This window comes from Saccostrea cucullata, unplaced genomic scaffold (assembly GCF_032062105.1).
Source record: "Saccostrea cucullata isolate Sc308-1 unplaced genomic scaffold, CSIRO_AGI_Scuc_v1 ctg6629, whole genome shotgun sequence".
Taxonomy (NCBI): Eukaryota; Metazoa; Mollusca; class Bivalvia; order Ostreida; family Ostreidae; genus Saccostrea; species Saccostrea cuccullata.
The window spans coordinates 24225-29732 of record NW_026926946.1 but is presented as its reverse complement, the minus strand read 5'-3'; the positions used below and the strand labels follow the sequence as shown (position 1 = coordinate 29732).

General features: G+C 32.3%; 1 long non-coding RNA gene across 2 annotated transcripts; it reads right to left on the bottom strand.

Annotated features, from left to right (window-relative positions):
* Positions 1–2684: 2684 nt before the first annotated feature.
* On the bottom strand, positions 2685–4201 carry LOC134272988 (uncharacterized). 2 transcript variants are annotated; one of them, XR_009993330.1, is made up of 3 exons: positions 4040–4201; positions 3669–3793; positions 2685–3290 (listed from the first exon to the last, which is right to left on the bottom strand). It is a non-coding gene; the product is annotated as an uncharacterized LOC134272988 (long non-coding RNA). The 2 variants fall into 2 exon arrangements; XR_009993331.1 differs by having other exon boundaries at positions 3669–3774; positions 4040–4198.
* Between the last annotated feature and the right edge of the window lie 1307 nt (positions 4202–5508).

The window sequence follows — 5508 nt, the reverse complement described above, 5'->3', positions numbered from 1 at the left end:
TGTGTACAACTGAATCTTTTTTTCTGTTTCGTTTCTATGGCAACCGTGATCGACTCATTACAATTATTTTGAAAGTAGAAATCACTTTGACACATTGCAAGGAATAAACATTGAAAGTTTCAAAACGATTGCCTGAGTAGTTATTGAGAAAATCGAAATTAAAGAATTTGAACTTTCACCTGGTTTCCATGGCAATAATCGATTATATGAAAATTTTAAATACGAGTTGCAGAACTACAGATACTAATCATTAAAATAAGAAAAGTTTCATGACGAACGTTTAAGGGACCAGAGAGAACACTCTCGGACAAAATTTGTCGCTTTTTACAGGTTTCCATGGCAACGGTAGACATATTGGAACTGAATGACCTCACTGCACAACTACAACCAGTGATCGTCCTTTGAGGAAAGTTTCAGGAAGATTGTCCCAGCCATCTCCGAGAAACAGCCTGGATAAAAAAAACATGCGTACAATATCAATATGTCGTCCCCGACTTCGTTCGGGGCGACATAATAACTCCTGAATTTTTCTCATCAATAACTCCTGAATTTTCCCCTTCAATTCGAGCATTTCTGCATTGCAGAGAGCTGATGTGTGTTATGAGATGATAAATCATGTGTGAACTTTCTCAGTTTAGCGGAATCATGAACATTTTCGGCGAGATGAATGTTTTGTATACAGTGGTGATCAAGGCTTTGCGAACCATCAGGAGCGGATCAAAGAATTTATGAATGAATAAAAACTATGGAAATGACGTACCAATTTTTTAATTTATACTTGCACTATCTAATGAAATGAATAATATACAAGTGATAGATATACAAGAAAACGCGAAATGATAATAAATGCAGCTGACAATCGTTATTTTTTTTTATATAGATAAAATAAAATATTTATAAATTCAAGAGACAAAACAGAAGGAGAATGAATGATGGCAAAATATCACATGACGGGAACTGAATTTTATGAATGAAGATTTTACAAAGTTACTTGTAAGTTGTATAATATGTTATATCTGTGTATTCTACTTAGCTGTGTGCTTCAAAAAAAGGGGGGGGGGTCGTCTTGAACATAGTAAATAGCCATAACGTTTGAACGGTAAGTACTAGGGCTTTCGTATATCAAATATGTAATCCTTGTGAAAAGAAGTTTTATTGGATACGACGAACTTTGACCCTTTGACCTAGACCTTGGAGAACACATGTGTACAACTGAATCTTTTTTTCTGTTTCGTTTCTATGGCAACTGTGATCGACTCATTACAATTATTTTGAAAGTAGAAATCACTTTGACACATTGCAAGGAATAAACATTGAAAGTTTCAAAACGATTGCCTGAGTAGTTATTGAGAAAATCGAAATTAAAGAATTTGAACTTTCACCTGGTTTCCATGGCAATAATCGATTATATGAAAATTTTAAATACGAGTTGCAGAACTACAGATACTAATCATTAAAATAAGAAAAGTTTCATGACGAACGTTTAAGGGACCAGAGAGAACACTCTCGGACAAAATTTGTCGCTTTTTACAGGTTTCCATGGCAACGGTAGACATATTGGAACTGAATGACCTCACTGCACAACTACAACCAGTGATCGTCCTTTGAGGAAAGTTTCAGGAAGATTGTCCCAGCCATCTCCGAGAAACAGCCTGGATAAAAAAAACATGCGTACAATATCAATATGTCGTCCCCGACTTCGTTCGGGGCGACATAATAACTCCTGAATTTTTCTCATCAATAACTCCTGAATTTTCCCCTTCAATTCGAGCATTTCTGCATTGCAGAGAGCTGATGTGTGTTATGAGATGATAAATCATGTGTGAACTTTCTCAGTTTAGCGGAATCATGAACATTTTCGGCGAGATGAATGTTTTGTATACAGTGGTGATCAAGGCTTTGCGAACCATCAGGAGCGGATCAAAGAATTTATGAATGAATAAAAACTATGGAAATGACGTACCAATTTTTTAATTTATACTTGCACTATCTAATGAAATGAATAATATACAAGTGATAGATATACAAGAAAACGCGAAATGATAATAAATGCAGCTGACAATCGTTATTTTTTTTTATATAGATAAAATAAAATATTTATAAATTCAAGAGACAAAACAGAAGGAGAATGAATGATGGCAAAATATCACATGACGGGAACTGAATTTTATGAATGAAGATTTTAAAAAGTTACTTGTAAGTTGTATAATATGTTATATCTGTGTATTCTACTTGGCTGTGTGCTTCATAAAAAGAGGAGGGGGGGGCGTCTTGAACATAGTAAATAGCCATAATGTTTGAACGGTAAGTACCCCTGCGAGACGATCATGAATAATTCATGAATTTCCTTGAATTTTTCATGAATTTAATTCATGAAATGTTCATGAAATGTTCATGAAGATCCTATGAACTTATTATTGGACATTTTCAAATCATGAATTTTTATTCATGAAAGAAAATTGATGAATATTCATGAATATTTTTTTTTTCATGAATAATTCATGAAGAGTCATATTCATGAAGATTCATCATTTCAAGAATGTCCAATAATAAGTTCATAGGATCTTCATGAACTATTCATGAATAATTTGATGAATTTTTTCAGGAATGTTCATGAATGAATAAAATTCATGAACCATTAGCATTCATGAATATTCTTGCTTATTCGTAAACAAAAAATGAAATATTATTATTCATGTTTATTCATGAAAATGCATGAAGTCATGCTAAAAAAGTAACAGTAGATGATTTATAATACAGCATCTTGAAAGATTTTACAGAAATGTTGTTTGTTTTCCAACCATGGCAACAAAATCTTTGTTAAAAAAATTAAGACAATTCTGACACATTAAACCATAGTAAATGAGTAATGTAGTTCATTCCTGGTAAAAGTATAAAAAATTTCAATTCAAATGCAACTCTTTGCAGAATGTTTAACCTTACTTGGTCAAAAGGAGAGGGGGATCCTTCCTCAGCATGTTTCAAATTGTGTTTTAATGCCAGAAATTGAACAGTTTTTAATTCCAGTCTAGGAGAAAAGTTTGTTCAGCACTGGTCAGGGTAACAGTTTTCAGTGCTTTCAAGCAGTTCGCGCAGAGATGGTCAATTCAAAAATCCTTATTGTCTCTCCATGTGGAATTTCCAGAATTTCACCATTTGGATCCTTTGATTGAATATCATTCATATTTTCATTTCTTTTTTTTTGTTCCTTTTTCAAGAGCTCAGATTTTTGTGCAGCTAGAGTTTCTTCTCTTCTGCTCATCAACATTTGTGAACTGCTTCTCTTTTTCCTTCAAAAAGAAAGATTTTCTGAAAGTGATTGTAAAACATAAGACTTTTTTGTATTTTCTTGCATTTTAGTTTCATTTAATTTTGCATCAGAGACACTTCCAAATTAAAACATTCTGAGTGGAATTTAAGCCTATTTTCTTGGACCGCCATTTTGTAGATCAATCAGGCCTATGAATGTTTTGAGTCTCAGTCTATAATTAATGTATGTTATATGGTTGGATCCAAACTCAAAGCAAAGTTAGACAAAAATTGCATTAAAAAAAGAGACATATTAATTTATTATAATGTGCTTTAATTAGTTGTTATTTCACAAATAGACAGTAACATTTACAGACAGATTTCTGACTCAGTGATTGTCTCCATTTTTTGTCACTCACCAGTTATGAAGTAGATCGATCCTATATATAGTCTTCCTTCTTCATATTCTGTTATTTTCTTAAAAAGTTGACAAAGATCAGTGACTGTACTGTTTATTGGACCAACCTTGTGAGAGGGTGAAAAACTACAAATTACAAAAGCATAATGAGAATATGACGAAATATCAAAATCATAAGCAATCATACAAAATTAAATGCGAAACTTTAACATGTGAGCTGAACAGGCCTATGCCTATCGCATGCTGGAAATGCGCGGTTTTACAAAACTTTGTAGTTGCAGAATTTAAACATGATAAAATATATTGCATAATACTGTTGGATACAGATGATCAAGTTAGATATAAATTCAAGTAAAACATTATAAAACTTACTCCTTAGGGAGGCCAACATCACCAAATTCACAGCCAAAACTCCAGGCAAACCGCATGGCTACCATAATTAGTATAAACGGAATATTGAACCCGATCGAAATAATATTATGCAATACGAAAATGGCACAGTGACTATGCAAGTAATAGATCTATCACAAATACTGATTCCTTCACTCTACAAATTCCCACTTCCAACGTCTCGCGCGTTTTCAAGTTTGCGCCTATTCAAAAAATGTACGGTAGAGCTAAGAAATACCGTAGTTTCGAATTTCCAAGATTTCTGTTTTTAAAAAAATTACAAACACTATCTGAATAATTTTTCATTGAAAATACAATATTTTATATCAAAATAAGTTTTATCAATGAAGAATTCGATTTCTTTACGTCATAAATTATACAAGTATTGACTTTTAGTTTCGTATAGCAAGTATGGCGGCCCCCTATGACATGATAATAACTATCTCTCGCCCTCAGACAGAATATTCTGAGCTGTGAAGACGCATAGGAGAATTAAAACTACAATATACGAATGTGGATTTTGTCATAGATACTTTACAACCATGCAGTCTGTGCTCTATCATTTACGCACGAAGCAAGGGAAACTTTTGACATTAACTGCACCAAAATTGAAATGTATGAAGCGTTTCGATCCAGGAATAATACGGTACAGTACAGACAAGTGATATAATTTTTTAGTTGTTAATAAATATATAAAATGTTTTTTACGAAGCTCACAAAGTTCGTTTTCCAGAATGTTAAAATCATTTTCCAACAACTTGTTTAATGTTTGATGTTAGAGAAAATTCGGTCGAACAAAGTTGTGTGATGAAAAACGACATTAATTAAAGCACATTATGATGAATATAACTGTTTAATTTAAATTATGAAGAAACACAAGTAATGAATTTGAGAAAAAAAAAATGCTGTCAATTGTGATGCAGTGTTTGTTTAATTAAAATCAAATAAAAACACTAAATGTTCAGAGATTTCATGATTTATTTTTTCAGATGGTGAAATAATTATTATTAAACATATTTTATACCAGGGGCTTGTTCAACAATTGCATCTGCATGCAAAAGTTGTATTATGAGAGTATTGAGTGTTTTCTGTCAGTCATTTTTGTCAATTATTTTAGTCTTCATGAAAATTCATGAACATTCATAATACACTGTACCTTGAACTCTACATTTTTTCTGTCTTTAAAATGAAAATAACCAATATTCATATATATTCATCATTTGTTCATGAACTACATTTTATGAATATATTCATGAATAAAGTTCATGAACCATCTTTATGAACCAGTCATGAACCAGTCATGAACACATCATGAATGTTCATGAACGATTCATAAAAGTTCCTGAAATCATGAATTTCACCTCGCAGGGGTAATAGGGCTTTCGTATTTCAAATATGTAATCCTTGTGAAAAGAACTTTTATTGGATACGACGAACTTTGACCCTTTGAC